Genomic DNA, 17,204 nt, shown 5'->3' with positions numbered 1-17,204 from the left:
TACGTACATAAAGTAGAAATACATAAAAATGAGGAGATATAATAAATTGTTTTATACACTGACTTTTATAATTTTTTTAATTGGTGAGAATGAAATAGTAACCCCGTCTGCGTTATCGGTATACACTGGCAGGGTACCAGTGAGAGACGATAGATGAGGATGAAAGCAGTTCAGTTAGCCCATCGTGAAGAATTCTACGAGAAGTAACCACGATGGTTTCCAGGGAGAACCACGTGGAGGTCGACCTGATTAGTAACATTGCTAGACAGATAGATTCTTTATTAGAATAGACTTTTTATTATTTCCTCCAAGCGATTACAATAGTAAAATTATTATAAATAGAAACAATTACATACACACAGTATAATCGCTAACAATCTCTTCTACCCCCCCCCCCCCCCCCCGACTTCAATTCAATATAACAAACACACAGACAGATTTCAATATAACAAATTACAAAATCACACATAGTATTATCATGATTGGGTTAATTCTGCAAAAGAAAAAATAGTACCTTAGATAGTAATAGTAAATCCCTGAATGGTGATAAACCCTAGTAATAGTAAATCCCTGAATGGTGATAAACCCTTAAGACTTACTTACATCGAAATTTGTTTATTATGAAGAAACTTGTTCTGCACGTTAGTACGTAATTAGCATTACTGTCAGTTAAACGAAAAAACAACCATAAAAATAATTTGGACAATGATAAATACAGACAAAACAAGCTTTCAAAATGCTTTTAGGATTGTGTACATTATTAATTATTCGTTATTTTTCAAGAAATAGGTTTTGGCGTATTAATCTTAGTTTAGTAACAATCCTAAGAAATATTTAATGTATTACTAATTTGAAAATGGGTTTTCTTCAAAAAGTTAGATAGGTATCCTGTAGATGTCTTAAACAATCGTCAAATTGTCAATCAAACATTATTTTATAATACCTCAGATATCGCGTCTAAAGTAGGTGTTTTCTTAAGAATTTATTTTGTACTGATATGTTTTAATATTTATCAATATTGGCTGAACGAATTTGAATGACATTTGACAAAAAAGAAAATTATGTCCTAAACTAATTTATATATTTTTAGTCTAAGCCACTCGAGTAAAGGTCCGGGTTATAAATAGTAACTAAATATATAAAAATATTATTAACTCACTAATATAAAATCTCCGGAACCATAAAATGTACTTTGAAAGTTTGCACATAAGTTTACGTTTTAGGAGCTCCCATAAATAAGAGAGAAAATGAGCTTCACATGGCCAATAATGCGAGTTATCCTACAAGCAATGTATAGTCATGTTTACTTAGGAACACAAAATACAGTACTTTAATATTTAATGTATAAATTAACTAACAGATTAAGGCTACTACTTTCAAAGAATCTCCGTAGTACGAGTATCTTGTGTAATCTCGTGTAATATTGATTATTTTGATACATTAACGTCTTCTGAAAAGTGTAATTAGACTAAAAAACAAAGGGCACAGAATAGAAGTTAGTACAAAATAAAATCTAGTATCGGCCAAAATATGAGAACTAGAAATAGGTAGATTACAGTAGACACGATATTGTATACGTGCATGGTAATATCGTAAAAGTCTGCGATATTATTGTGGCGGAAAATTAAAAGCGTCTCCATACGCCATACAAATGCATATCTATATTTGGCTCTCCTATCATACTGCGAAGGTGAAATCGTATGTTATCGTCGAATAATACGTTAAACTATAAAAACGCTCCATGTCTTTGACTACCCCATCAATTATACTTACCTCCGTCGTCAGCGTATTAATTAAAGAATTTATGAAATATGATAATTATACTTATTTGTAAAGCGAGGAAGATGATTATTTCTTTAAATGTTCCTTCATATAATAAAGCGTCATGCCGCCATGACAGTCGGATGTTGACAAGAACGATGGAAGTTGTTTTGTTTGAATTTATGAGTCTATGTCCCCTTATTTTATTCAATTACATGATCATATTTGGAGCATCCGTTCTTGACGGTGCATTGTCTTGTAGGTAGATAGGTGTGATAAATTATAGCAAGTAAAACATAACAAATAATCTTACAACTTCGCAATATATCTATTTGAATATAAGTTTATGTTGTGACTTCTTATTGGAATTTATTTATATAATACTACTAGCTGTTTCCCGAGGCTTTCCCCGCATTCCTAAATATATAAAGTACCTACTTGTTAAGATAGGATATACCCCACCAGTGTATTTTTCATTTAAAGCGTAGAGTCATTTAGATGTTATTAAATAATAAATATACAAACATTTTTGCATACTTTCACATTTATAAATAGAATTTAAAATACTAATACTTAGTTCTACGACTTGGATATCTGTATCATATTGTACTGAATATAGCAAGTATTATAGTTTTTGAATCCTTATGTTATGGGCCGTGTGGTCTCGGCATAGAATAGGCCACCCCTTCCTTTCCCGTGGGTGTCGTAAAAATCGACTAAGGGACGGCGAATGATAGGCACCAGCCTTCCTATTAAAACATCTCTAAAGCCTGACTGCTGTTGCCAATCTGCTTGGCAACTACTGGCAATACCCCCCTCCCCCCAGGTGGGAGGCTTATGTTTAGCAGTGAACGGTTAAAGGCTGATATGATGATGATGATGATGATGATAACTAATGTTATGTAGATGATCATGAGTTTGTTTGTTACTTCTTGCCCCTTTAATAGCTGAATTCAGTTAAAAATTAAAAAAATCTCGATATAAACTAGTATAATTAGCTAATTGTGCCCGCGAATTCATACATATTAACAGAACGCATTAATTGAATGAGATAAATGTAATCTCTATCCCATTAAGTAGTTAAAGCGCTAAAAAGTTACAAATAAACAAATTGATTTTCACATAATGTTAGTAAGGAAAAATTATAACACTACTTTATGAAATATATCTAGGTGCAAAGAATATATAGGTACATCAATAATGTTTTTAATAACGTCAAAAACTTAATTTAATTACATCTAGGCTGACATCAGATAAACTAGATTCGAAATGTTAGCGTAATATTTATTTAACAACCTTTTGAAATATTTAATACCATTAGTTACATATCAAAATCTAATTTTCATTTAAGATATTAAACTAAGGATTTATGTCTCACTATAAAGAAAATATCTGCTTTCGTTTCGACAAATAATGCGAAAATGTTACTCACTGTCTCTTTTATCGCACCCTTTAAAAAGAAAATAGAGACATAGGGTTGAACAAAGAGTTTTTCCGAATGTCCGTACGTGACGGTGACATTGTGCGAGTAACTTATCAAATTAATATATACAAATTGTTGGTTGTGTTAAACAAAATTTGAGTAAAGGACGCACCCCTAATGCTTGGTGGAGTTCAGTTGGGTTTCGTTCACTGTCTCGATTGCACGTTCCATCGTAATCGCCTTTCGACGTGCCAAAACTTTATTAATGAATGATTTAATTCAAATATCAAAAATAATAAAATAGTGTTATTATCTTGTGTAATATTTGTATGTTATAACGAAAAGTTATAAAAGTTCGAAAAAGTTACTGTGTAAATATTTAATTGTTTTTAGTGTATCGAAAAAGTTTATTCAGAAAGTTTAAATAAGTAGTGTCCTAAAGTATATAATATATATTTATAGTATAATATAAATTCAGTAGGATACTTGTTTAACTCGTTAGTGTTACAATATAATAAAAAAAAAACTATTTTTCTTAGTTTCCTACGGTTACCAAGGTGACATCATCTTTGAGTGAATCCAGTTTAAACAAAAGCAGTTCAATAGGGAATGGTAGTAAGTCAAGTACTCTAAATAAACAAATTTCATATTTTTTTGTGAATATAAAAATATTTGCAAAATGTAATATGGAATTTGATTGTTAAAAAAAAATACATAAAACATCTATTGAAAGGACTAAATGTATGTACATTTTTCTTGTTTTTTTATAATGCACATGATCAAAATGGCCATTAAATTAAAGTTAAGGATAATTCCTTTAATAATAGATAATGACAAAAATATTAAGATAACTTATAGTGAATAGTAATAATAATAGTAACTGACTATAACTTCAACTAGACATAAAGTTTACAATTTATCATCTTAACATTAGCAATTAAGAATGTGCTATATTTTTTAATCCAATATATAGAAGCGTAAATAAAAATTAATAAGAGATTTTATTCTTTTTAATAAGCAAGTATTATTATAAAAAATCTTTTGATATGTGTGACGATATAAATAGGTTTATTCGTAATTGTAGGTGCAAATAATATATATAATGTATAAATAAATAAATTTAATTTCACATTATTAAACTAGTTCTAGTGCAAAAGTATACAAAACTTATTCTTAGTAATATTATAAACATAAAAGTGAATTTGTTTCTTTTGTTGCGTCTTGATGCTTAAACAGTTCAACTAAATGTCATGATTTGGTATTACGTAATATTTGTGACGAAGAAGAACATAGGCTATTTTTATTCTGGTCAATGAATTTATATATTTATTTAATCTGTATTAACAATAAAAAAAACTAGATTTGTTTTTCAATTTTAATAGAAAACCGTTATGAGAAGTTTTTTAATGCATACCAATAGGAGGCGCCCTAGACAGCTGTATGTTTATCAAATAAGTGAAGAACTAAAAATGAACAATTTAAAAGTGCTCGTAAGTCTGCAACCAATGAGTTTATATCACTACTCGTAGATCGATGAATATGGAGGAGGAGAAGGGGGATGGTTCCTATCGGAGAAATTGGCCTTCTATTATTCCATATTCCATAGGTTGAGACTACCCCGAAATCGCTATGACATATATGCATTAGAATTCTATTAATTTCCTTTAATTTCATCTTTTTTAGTATCTTTTGAAAGAGTACATTATTTGCCAAATAACAAGTGTAGAAAAACTTTAAATAAAATTATAACTACTTATATTAATACGCGCATCCAGACTCTGAAGTTGATACAGAAGAATCAATCCTTTTTTGAGAATAGTGTTCAATTTTGCTGATAGGGAAAATTCCTAAAAAAGATGCTAATAGTTTCAATTGTAAGTTTTATTAAAATTCTATACAACGACAAACTTTTGCTGTATGAAATTGCAGCTCAAGTTTATAGCAGCAAATAACACAAGTTTGTAACAGCAGTAAGACAAGTGAACGCCAAGAATAAAAGTAAGAAAATTAGAAAAATAAATACATAAAATAAAACTCCCATCTTCCTTGTAACTAAGAGGCTTCTACTACTACTATATACAGTCTAAGAACAGTACTGTGATATTATTTTAAGCGTAAGTTTAGTTAATATAAACATTGAATGTCTTAACGTGTTAAGCTTTAAGTTAAGGCATTTAGTGCTTTCGACGCTATTTATATTTTAGATCTTCATACATTCTGTTTGTTATACAGAACACCGAGAAAATCTATGCAAATGACTTCAGATATTCTCCTACATGTTCACGTCAGTTCTAATCTCTTATAAACTATAGGGACATTTTAAATACCTAACTATAAATTAACAGCTATGAAAAAGTTTTATTTGTATTCGCATTATGCGATAAGTATTATTATTATTATCCGACATAGCCCGAAGATTAATTAAGCAAGCTGAAGTGGTAGTGGCTGGTCACATAGTTCGAACAACTGACAACCGATGGGAAGAAAGGTCCTTGAGTGGCGACCTCGTGTAAGCAAACGCAGTGAAAGATGACTCTTCCCCCATTAAATGGAGTGATGACCTCAAACGCATTGCAGAGAGTCTGTGGATGTAGGTAGCTCAGGGCCGTTCCTTATGACAGTATATGGGGGAGCTCTATATTCGGCAGCGGACAGATAACAGACGATATAATGACGATGATGCGATAATACACTCCTCGCAAAAATTAAGGGAACATAAAAATTTTTGAAATTTTTGGGTGATTTTCAACAGGCTGTATTTCAGTGAAAAATAATCGTACAGGAAATTTAAAAAAAGTGTTTTGAAGCTTGAAAACTCTAGTTTTCAGATTTTTTGGTGAAAAAATTTTTTGAGCTCCGGTTTCCATGCAATTCTTAAACAAAGCTGAAAATAATTTTTTTCTAAATTTTCTAGGTTTCGTTTTTCACTCTATGGGCATGGAAAAAAATTTTTGAGCTACTCCATTGTATAGGTCTCTTAGCGTGTTTATTCAGCTTCAAAAATCGCTTTGGATGGCTCAATTACGACCATTTGTCTCCGAGATATCGAACTTTGAATACAAAAGCATCCTTTTCCATTCAACTGCTAATATTATATATTTTTTTTACTTTAAACTTTGATAATAAATATACACAATATTTTTTAATAATTATTATTATATCACTATAGATTTAAATTTGATGACACCCATAAAAACTTTATAAAACGATAAAAATATACATAATTTCAGTACAAGTTGAGAAACATCTGGATCAAATAAAAATTACATTAACTGCGGGAATAAATTACAATATATCTTCACCGGACTAATAGATCGCGTGATAGTCGCAAACAAAAAAACAGATCAATATATCTCTGTAAGGTTCATATCCCATAGGTAGATAGGTACTTATTATACATATACATGTACATATACTTATTATACCTATGCTTATAGTGTGGTTTAACAGAACCTAATAAAAGTGTACACTAATTAATAATTGACCTGACTGTAATACAATATGCTGATGTTCAATAGTTAGTTGTACAAATAAAAAGCCATTTAATTAATTGAATATTTCTATTTGCTACAAATTTCATTTAGAAGGTGTTCGTCTTAATTTCAAAAAAACCTATATACTGTAACATTGTTCGATTAAAACAGGTAGAACATATATCTATTAATAAGAAATACTGACTCAGGACTAAAAAAGAATACTTGACAGAGCAGGAAGCCTGGTGATATAACTGTCTATCCATGGTTAAATAACCAAAGACATGAGGGCTTTGATGTCGTTGGTAAGGCTAAAGAAAAATGATAAAGTAAAACAAAGGAAGTTAACCCTAAAGGTGAGTAATAATATAGCAATATATTGTGGTCACAATATCTATACATATATTGGCCCAATAGCAGATATATTAACTATCGAATATCCAATGTATAATGTAGAAATAAAGATTTCGCTTATAATGACTATAGATATGTGACTGGTATTGGTGATATAGCAATGGGTGGCCATTAATGTTCAAAGAACTCAATATATAGATATTGAATATTACCCATTTCTTGTTAACTCTACTGCTGAGAGGTATAAAATTTTATTAAAAATTTTAAACTAGCTTATGACGTAACTAATATAAAGTGGTAATTCTTCATTATTGCAGTAGTTCATTGTCCATTGCTGCACTTAAGTCTCTCCTAGAGGCATTCACAAAGAACGGGCCTTTGTTACTTGCGTCCATTGACTATGTATAAGACTATAAGACATTCGGAGTCGTAGCTCCATTATGGTATCACGTCATAATACCTAATCTTCAATATACCTTCAAGTGTGCGAAAGAAAATTAATTTAAAAATTCCTACTTTTATTGCTTAAATTAAATTACGAAGTGGCGACAATTTTATCTTTTGATTTAAAATTTCATTTAACATTATAATTGCCATTGCAATTAAATCATAAATTAGATTATATTGAAAATATTTTAAAAGAAAGTTGAATATTTTCAACACACTGCTGCGATCATTAGCTTTATTGTTTAAAGTATGTATAGTGAGATGGATATGTACCATAATATGGGCCATGTGAATGGTTTTTCATTATACAAGACTCAAAGTAGTGAGCTAAATGAAGCGTGTACAAACTACTAACTTTGTTAACAATTTATTCTGAAACACGAACTGGTGTTTTACGGAATATTTGATTTAATGTAATTAAGGATTGTTTATTATCTTAAGCGGTGTTACATTACGTATTAGTATTTACAGGTAATTTCTCGAATTTCATAATGAGTCGATTTTAATTGAAGATTTAATCAATCTAAATGCGAGTCTGTAATGTAACTTGGAAAATTTGTAAAGATGTTCGTTAATCCGATTAAATGGTTGATCCGATTTGAATGTAATTTGATATAGACCATTATACCTATTGGTTACTTTTTTAATACCACTGAGGTGGTAAACAAGCATACGGCCCACTGGATGGTAAGAGGTTACCGTAGCCTATAGACGCCTGCAATACTACCGCTGAAGAACCTCGTGCTGTAGTCTCTTGGGAAAACCAGAATAACCTGAGTGTTACCAATACTTAATAGACAAAAACTAGTTATCGTAAAAAAAAGCTACGAGTAATTATTATTATAAAAATATTAAAAAATTATCTTAAAAGATGCATATCTTTAATGTGATCGTTACTGTAGTTAAACACGAATAGAAGTCTATAAATAATACGTAACTGTAAATAGGTAGGTTCAGTTACAATATTAAATATAATCAGTTATTGCTAAATTATATAGATAGATTTCTTATCTTAAAGATACCGCTTATTAAAAAATGCTAACACGTAGAAGTTTGTTCATTAATAAACTAATATAAAGTTGGTATGGTATCACGATGAAAGCGTAGTATTTATTGTCTTTTTCTATTGTTTTCAACCCAAATATCTAAGCAAATTGATATTAATTGAACCCAATCTTTTATCAAATCTTTATTAAGTTTCTCATAAATATATATATATATATATATATATATATATATATATATAGACAATAATGAACTTAATATATTTATAAACTAGTATAATAAAAAACATTTAAAATGTTCTAAAAATAACAACAAGTAATACTAATAATATATAAAATATAAAGCGTAAATATTGCGCAACTCAATGCGTATAATCCATTTTGGCCCATTATATGTCATGTTGGATATGGATATCTATAAACATGCATTTGACGTTCGTTTACTATGGGGTACAATGTTGTTTAATGTCAATCCAAGGGGTAATAAATCATAGCCCTTCAGGTCAGCTGTTTGAAGTCATTATGTTTGACATGCCGAAAATTTATTGTCTCCCATCTATCCTTTATATGTCGATGATTTACTGGCTTAGATTATAAATCTCCTTTTAGATTGTCTCCAGATAAATGCTTTTCCAAAAATAGGTCATATGTGTGTGTGACATAGATAGCAGATTGTACAGTTACTACTTAGTACGAGGGAGAAATGTATATAACAAAGATAAGTTTATACCGTCTATATTTTAAACAACGGGATAAATATAACATACTCGTAATATGCCATTAATAATGATGCTAGTTGTCACTAATTCCTTTAATTCATAACTAAGTTTCTTGTAATTATTTATATTTATAATTAGTTTACTATTGTATCTTTTAGAGGAAACAATAAAGAGTATCTATCTATCTATATAAGTATACTTACGTATTTTTGGTTACAACCATTGGAAGTAATCGCTATTTTGATTATAAATAAGTATTAGCCATTAAGTGTTCACTGTTAAAAATTGGCCTTCCCCTATTTAGGGGTGACATTAAAAGGTTAAATCAAATCAAGTATGATAACTATTGGTATAGTAGTTATCATGCTTGATAGGCGGGTTTGCAACCATAGTTAGGCTTTGGTGATGTTTAAAAAGGGACGCTGCTGTTCATGTCTTGACTATTAAGTTCCCTTAGTCGTCACTTACGACACCCACGGGAAAGGAATGGGTGGCCTATACTATGCTGGGTTCATATGACGATAAGTATATTAACATATAATACACGAGATAAACATATAAAACTTAAAACTTTTCTCTTCATTTGGGGAATTCTTAATATAATTACTTGTAACTGTAAAATAGTGCGCTGTTTTGTTTAAAAAATATTGTCTAATTCAGTTATTCAAAATGCCGTTTGGCTGTCTCAATTTTGGCTTATTTTTGACACAATTGAGGTGTACGATTTCAGTTATGATTGAATATATATTTATACGTATGTAATAATATTTAAATTTTCATTCAATACCAATTGAAGAGGTTAACAAGTTCACTAAAGTTGAAATTGTCATTTGGTTTAATAATCGTTCCTTGATCCCGGTGGAATTGTTGTACAAAAAGTTTTCAATGGGCCCATCAGTTCCTATAGCTTAGGACAGCTGTCATAGATGACAAATTGTAAGGAAAATGTTCATTCTCTTGATTTGAATCAGTATAAGTTTAATTTAATTATGCTCTTTTAATTGATTATCAAATATTATTATCAAATTTTATTATGTATTACAGATGAATATTTCCTACAATATAAAACATTCCACTGAAATAAATTTATTAAAGAATTTAAACTTAATACAATAATATAATATATTTTAATCAATTTGTTATTTATTAATCAATTCATTGCAACACAGACCTGTTTTTAATATTGTATTTGCAATGATGCGAATAACATTCATCCGAAATAAAATAAAGAAGAGAAACTGTAACTGTTTTATTTTTTACACTTCATTACGCTAAGTACAAACAAGTGTTAGGGTGCTATAAAATTTATTTGCTACAGCTGCAGCGATCAAGGTAACCTATATAATCTTTATCGTAGTTTGAAAATAAATAAATGACAAACAAAGACTAAAATTTAAAACCTAAATACATAGGAATGTTTAAAAATTTAAGGTTCCAAATCGCACTGTTAAAATTTTTATGTTTATTTACATTCTATTAAAATAATGTGTTAAAAGTAGGTATCTATAAATTTTTTGAGAATAAAAATACGGTCGCAGATTTTGTGAAAAGTCATAAAAAATATACACCTACATTTTGACTCAATTTTCTGTTACGTTAATGTTTTTTTCCTTACAATGTTGCCCTAGATATTGAAACCCGTGATAAATTTCAGGAAAGTGTTGCGTTTTTCACGGAAAACAAAATTGGTGGGCGATAGAGTGCGAAAATTGCAATAGATATCCATTAATATTTTATTCGATAAACTTCTCGATAGTTTTAGGACAATTATTGAGGTCGCGTACATTCTATAAATATATATATTTATACCTACTTTATGTAAATATTAACCTTTGAAAGGATTTTGGAAGTAGGTTAGTACGTGTAATTACAATACTTTTAGATTGTGTATTAATAATATATACACACACACGCACACACACACCCACATATATATCTATTCCAGATTTTAAGTTTAGATTTAATTTAGACCATCAGAGATGCAATTGTAAAATTGGTGCAATTATATAAAATATACAGACAGATTAATAAATCAATTAAAATTAAAAAATAAATTTGATTCTATTGCTCTTATTAGTATCCTAATTTTTTCTTAAATATCTATTATACACATTGTTTACTTACAATTTTATTATAGGTATATATATCTGTATATATAGATCATATATAGTTACATTACTTTATACATATAATATATATTCTGGAGGAAAGATAAGAAAACTAGAAATGTAAAAGCCGCTCATCCATTATGGTAATGGTTAGCCAATATCTTTTTCTTACAGGATATTAAAGTATTATTATAATTTTATATTCTTGTTAGTATAAAACAAGAAAAGTCAAAAGCATGCTTAAGATAAGTTATGAAATTGAAGCAAAAGATATAACTGGGGTTATATCACTGAAATATCTTTCTCTACTCTTTAAGAAATAGAGTAAGAGAAGACGGTTTAACACATTACAAAGCATACAGTATACTGTAATATCCATGGTATTGTTATTCTAAAATGACCGGTGTAAAAAAAACGTGATGTAAAAACAGATGCCAAATTTTTATAAAATATAAATTATGAGAACACAGATAACGAACTTTATCTAGAAACTACTACAGAATATTCAAACCCAAATTATTAACTTAACAAACTTCGTTTCATAAATTATCCTTATATTATGCGAATCAACGTGCAACTCTTAGGACAGAACTATGAAGTACAAGTTGCACAGCCTTTAAGTTATAGTATCAGAGAGACACGAATAATTGAGGAATTATGCGAATACATTATTTTATTAATTGTTATCATTAATCATTCGGATAATCGCAGATTTGGATTATTAAACATATGAAGAAAAGAACTTCTTGTACACGCACGCACGCACGCACACTCGCACGTACGCAGGCACGTACGCACGCCCGCACGCACGCACGCCCATACGCACGCACGCACGCGCGCATGCACACACATACGCACGCACACACATACGCACGCACACACACACACACACACACACACACACACACACACACAGAGAGAGAGAGAACCTTAAGTATCAAAATAATCTCATCTTTATAAAAACGAGTGGGTACTCTTATTAAAGATGATTTATGGTACAAGTATTTAATTCCGAAGATGAGATTATAAATATGACTGGATGCGAGACCATTATATTAATTAATGTCGATAACAGACAACTACATATATATATATTTTGTATACATTTTTCATGTTTCATTTATTATATGATATCTTCGCTGACTGAACCTTGATGTATTAATCCAAAGGTTACTTTATCTCGTTATGGATTTTTATAATGTAAAAACTCTGTGACAATCGAAATTAATATGTGAACAAAAAAACTTAAGTTAGACATAGCATTTTGTTTATCTATTATAGGGACTTTAGTTGTTTATAATTTTTGTAATGAATCTGGGTTCGATTTGAATATTGATGGAAATATCAAACTATCAGAAAACGTTACCTGTCAGTTTTATATATAAGTAAGCCAATTACGTTGTTGGTCAGACAACAGTATTTGTTTTAATAACCACGGGGTTGTTCTCTTGTTATATGGTAAAATAAATCCACAGAAAGTTTAAATGTTCTCAATTTGGATACTGTTAGATACTTATGTATATAAAAGTGAATAACGATTTAGAAGTGCTTGTTACCAAGTCTATTTAAATAAAGATAATATGAATAAATTTATTATTGCTACTAAACTTGTGAGATTATCATTCTATGGCATCAAGATTTTTTAAGTCGCCTACTAAGCCTGTGAGATTATCACCCTTAGAAAAAAGATTTTCTAGGTCGCTCTCTGTTATTCAAGCAGGCCTCACCTGTAGCTTAATAGACGATTTACTAGATAACAGGGTAGGTGCATGTTGTCGGCGTATATAATAAATAAATGATTAAATTTTCGTAATTACACGATACCTAGTTTCGAGATATTTTATTTTCGTTTAACCTCAGTTAGGCTTTTGGTAATATTTTAAGAGAAATGCTACTATAGAAAAGAGAAATGCCCATAAGTAGTTTAGTCCCTAGTCCATTAAGTTTTTCTAGTTATAATTGATTATGACAAATAACCTAAAAAAATTTAGAAAATCTTGAAACTATAATAATGGGATTACTCATATTTAGTGTTAAATCAACTCTGACGATATTAGGTATTTAATGGTAGACTGTATCACAAGCAGGCAAAATAATATTTCTTTTTAAATCTTGAACATAACAGGAGATTCAATATATCTACGTAGCTCGAGGTAAAAATTTTATTATCGAGTAAAGCACTCTACTTTTTATCCCCCTTCTATGAAAAAATAAGATGCGTTCTTAGACATAACTCAGGAATTTAGATATTTACAGATGTGTAGTAAAGTAATTTTTTTTTTATATTCAAACCCTTTATAAAAGATTTTTGCAGAAAGAAATTTACTTTTATCGAACTTTTAGAGATCCTTTTAAAAGAATAAGTAAAAACACTTATTATATACACTTAACAATATATCTTAATTTATCCACAAAAAAAAAAAATGATATACGAGTATACTCTTTATTGTTCCTTATTATTGTAAGGTCATGTCAATTAAGCTTAAATACTTGTATCTATATTCAGCTTTAATATTAATTAATATTAATATTATATGGGAAATTTGGTCTTTTAAAAACTAGTTTTAGTGATATTTTTTATTTAATTTACATTGAGGCATTTTCAAGTAAATTATTTTACCTATATAGAAACCTTTACTCGCGACTTCATTCGCATGACTAGAGCAACTGAACGTGAATCTTGAAACCTTACAAATAGGTTGTTTATATAACGAAGATGAACAATAAGGCCTTTAAAAATTAATTCCCTAAATGGATAAAATTTATTATTTGAGAAAATAATAATGTATTATATATTGTAGTTATACGGATAATCGGATTCGGAGATTAGCGTAAACGCACACCGTGATACTGTTTTTTTTTAATTAAGATGTCAGAAAATAAATTGCAGGATTTATTATTTTTACCACACGTACAGTCCTCTTATATATAGAAACGTTTCTCGAAATTCTGGTGCGATTCTTTTATATTGCAATTTTGATGGAGGTTGCTGGATAAATGTTATCTAATACAAGATTTATAACTGTTTCCTATGTGTACGTATTACTCTTACTTTGTAAGAATCTGACATGAATAAAGCTACTACCTATTTGAAGATTTATTTGAACCTGTTCGTGATGATAATCAAAATAATCCGTTTCAATAAAGCAGGACCATTTGCTGAATTAGTTATAATAAACAGAGACACTTTATGATGTACGTGGACTTGACATTACCATGCGTGAGTATATCAACATAACAGTTTTGTTGCATCCAACTCTTACTTATATATATATATATATATATATATATATATATATATATATATATATATATATATATATATATATATATATATAATATATAACCTAGTAAAAAAATAGTCATTATTAAACATAAATTAAGGACCCTTGGATAGCTGAAGGTTTCGTCCCCGATAATTGATACTTGTTGCATAAGATTGATGATAAATTGATTGATTTATGATTGTTGGGAAACGGCTCACAACCTCATTTCATTTATCCTCGACAACAATGTGTCACCTGTGGATCGAGGAAATTTTGTTCCACTATCTGAGAGTCTCCGTTCTGTATATCAATAGGCATATACCGCATGAAAGTAACTTAATGAATCTCGGAGTCCAGCTGTGTAACAAGGGTGCATATATCAGTTGTGTGGTGATTCCAAATGAGATAATTTTATATTTGAATCTGTAGTGGGTTAAAAACCATGATTTATTTATATTCTATCGTGCTTGTGTTACCACCTATTCATTGTAGAGCTTAATGGATGTCATGCAGTCCAGATAATCAAGTGTGAATACATAATTTTTTTGTATTGCCAATGATTTGAGATTAAAAACATTAACCTGTAATAGTGATATTCTCCTATCAGCTATGGAATAATAAGTTATGTAGACATTTTTTTCAAGATAATATTACTACAATATAGTAATTAGGTATACTAAATATAATAATGTTTATTGAATACGTTTTATAAAATACTTATGTGTATTTATTCTTTAACATCTTTTGTTTTGTTTTTAATTTAGTAAGTAAGTAGGCAAATAATTTTACGGAATCACAAGATTTGATAGAAAGAATTTTTGCTTCATTATGTTTCATTAAATGGATGTAAAATAATTAATTTCAGTTGTTCCTGTTTCCAATATGAAGTTATAGGGCAACGTTTAAATTAACATAATCTAATGGTTTTCTTTTGCTTTTTATGTTTTTATTGCTATTTATTTTAATAAACAATATTTTATATGAATCTATAATAGACAATTATCAAAATAAACTATAATAAAAATAACTCAATTTCAATTTTAGTTCTGTCTAACTGTCAATTAATTCTCAATTATAAATTTAATTACTTACTGGAAATCTATGAAAATTGCAGACTATGGCTACCTACACTGAAACAATTTCTGAAATATCTTCAAACCTGTCTAAAGTTTACTAATCGTAGCAAAATGTGATTTCAGAGTACGACTGGACCAATTTTAATAATGCCATTTTCTTATTTCAATAAGTAAATTTTAGATATAAGAAAACTTTCATCAAAACTGTAATTAAAAATTCATGTATTAGAGCAAATAACAAACAATATTAGTTACTATCTATATCCAATAGAAGTAGGACAAAAAGTAGATATTTTTTGAGTTAATCTAAATCATTAGAAATACTTTACATGTGTATGGACAAGTTGCAAAGTAATAGAATGTCTTGGTATGATTATGTATGAAAGTGAATGGATGTAAAGGAAGGAGGCGACCAAAAAAAAGGTGGATGGACTCTGTAAAAGATTATATACATAAAAGAGGAGTAAGCCCGGAAATGACAGTTGTTTGGGATTTGTGAATGAAGAAGACATACTGCGCCGACCCACAATAAATGGGAAAATGTAAGACAATAATGATGACTTTGCACGTGTATAGAATTTTATTAAATCTAGTCAACCATACGAGTATAATTTATATAAAATCTCCTTATAACTATATTCAAACGTCTTTACAAATTGTTACGTTTATTGTACAATCATTAGAAAAATAAGTTGAATACTGGCAACCAAGAAATGCACACGTTGCCATGGTAACGATATATAACAAAAAAAAGTATTAAAATTATTCACCCCATCAGAACACCGCTTTTTATTTATCATAAAAATTAAATTATATATAAAATCTTGAGGCTTTAACATCTATAATATTAATAAGATAGAATAAAATTACATTACAGTAAATACTCATTTTTTATAATTATAAGAAAATATTAGCAATTCTCTGTAGCAAAAATACTCTAGAAAGACACAAACAAAGAAAAATCAAAGCATACGACAGAACTGTGCAGACTTTCACTACATCGCTGTATTGTTTATTTTATTAGTAAATGTAATTTAAAGTTTACTTACGAATTTCATACACGTACTATGTAGCGCTGAAGAGTGGAATAACTCAATTTCCTCATTATTATTTTCAACAATTAATACCAGCTTGTATGAGCCCATGTGGTAGAATGTTTGAGTATGGATCGGTGATTTCATTTCTATATCGAATATTAGTTATTGTTTTTTTTTTCTTTTTTCGAATATTTTAATTTATGAAAAAATTATTAACATTTTTACTAAACTTTTTAATCTCTTGAAAGTACAGAATTCAGTCATTACTAGTTTAAAAACTATGAAAACTGATATGTATACGCCATTAATTTCAATTCATTTCTTTCGACTGGTTAGTAAACTTCTTTGGATTATTTTTATTGGAACTATACGAAAATAAGATTTCCTAACAATAAGGTCTTGTTAAAGCTATTTGGTGTAAGAAACTTGTACACAGTGAATTGCGTCGCAAGAATGTATTAGATCAATAAATATTTATTCTATTTAAACGCCTGTTCTGTTGTATAATCAGAAAATAATTATTTGGATATAGATAG

The 17,204-nt window shown here is 29.1% G+C and overlaps 1 protein-coding gene across 3 annotated transcripts in view; it reads left to right on the top strand.

Moving 5' to 3' along the window:
- The first annotated feature begins 3,397 nt into the window (after positions 1-3,397).
- LOC113518951 (tachykinin-like peptides receptor 86C) overlaps positions 3,398-17,204 on the top strand; it is an 81,655-nt gene continuing 67,848 nt past the window's right edge. For all 3 annotated transcript variants that reach the window (XM_052892759.1, XM_031914547.2, XM_052892760.1), the window contains exon 1: positions 3,398-3,799. The gene's annotated coding sequence lies outside the window, so the exon portion shown is untranslated. The remainder of the gene's footprint in view (positions 3,800-17,204) is intronic.

Source organism: Galleria mellonella, unplaced genomic scaffold (assembly GCF_026898425.1).
Source record: "Galleria mellonella isolate WM207_F2 unplaced genomic scaffold, CSIRO_AGI_GalMel_v1 utg165, whole genome shotgun sequence".
Taxonomy (NCBI): Eukaryota; Metazoa; Arthropoda; class Insecta; order Lepidoptera; family Pyralidae; genus Galleria; species Galleria mellonella.
Note: the sequence above shows the minus strand (reverse complement) of the source record. Positions and strands in the feature narration are given on the sequence as shown.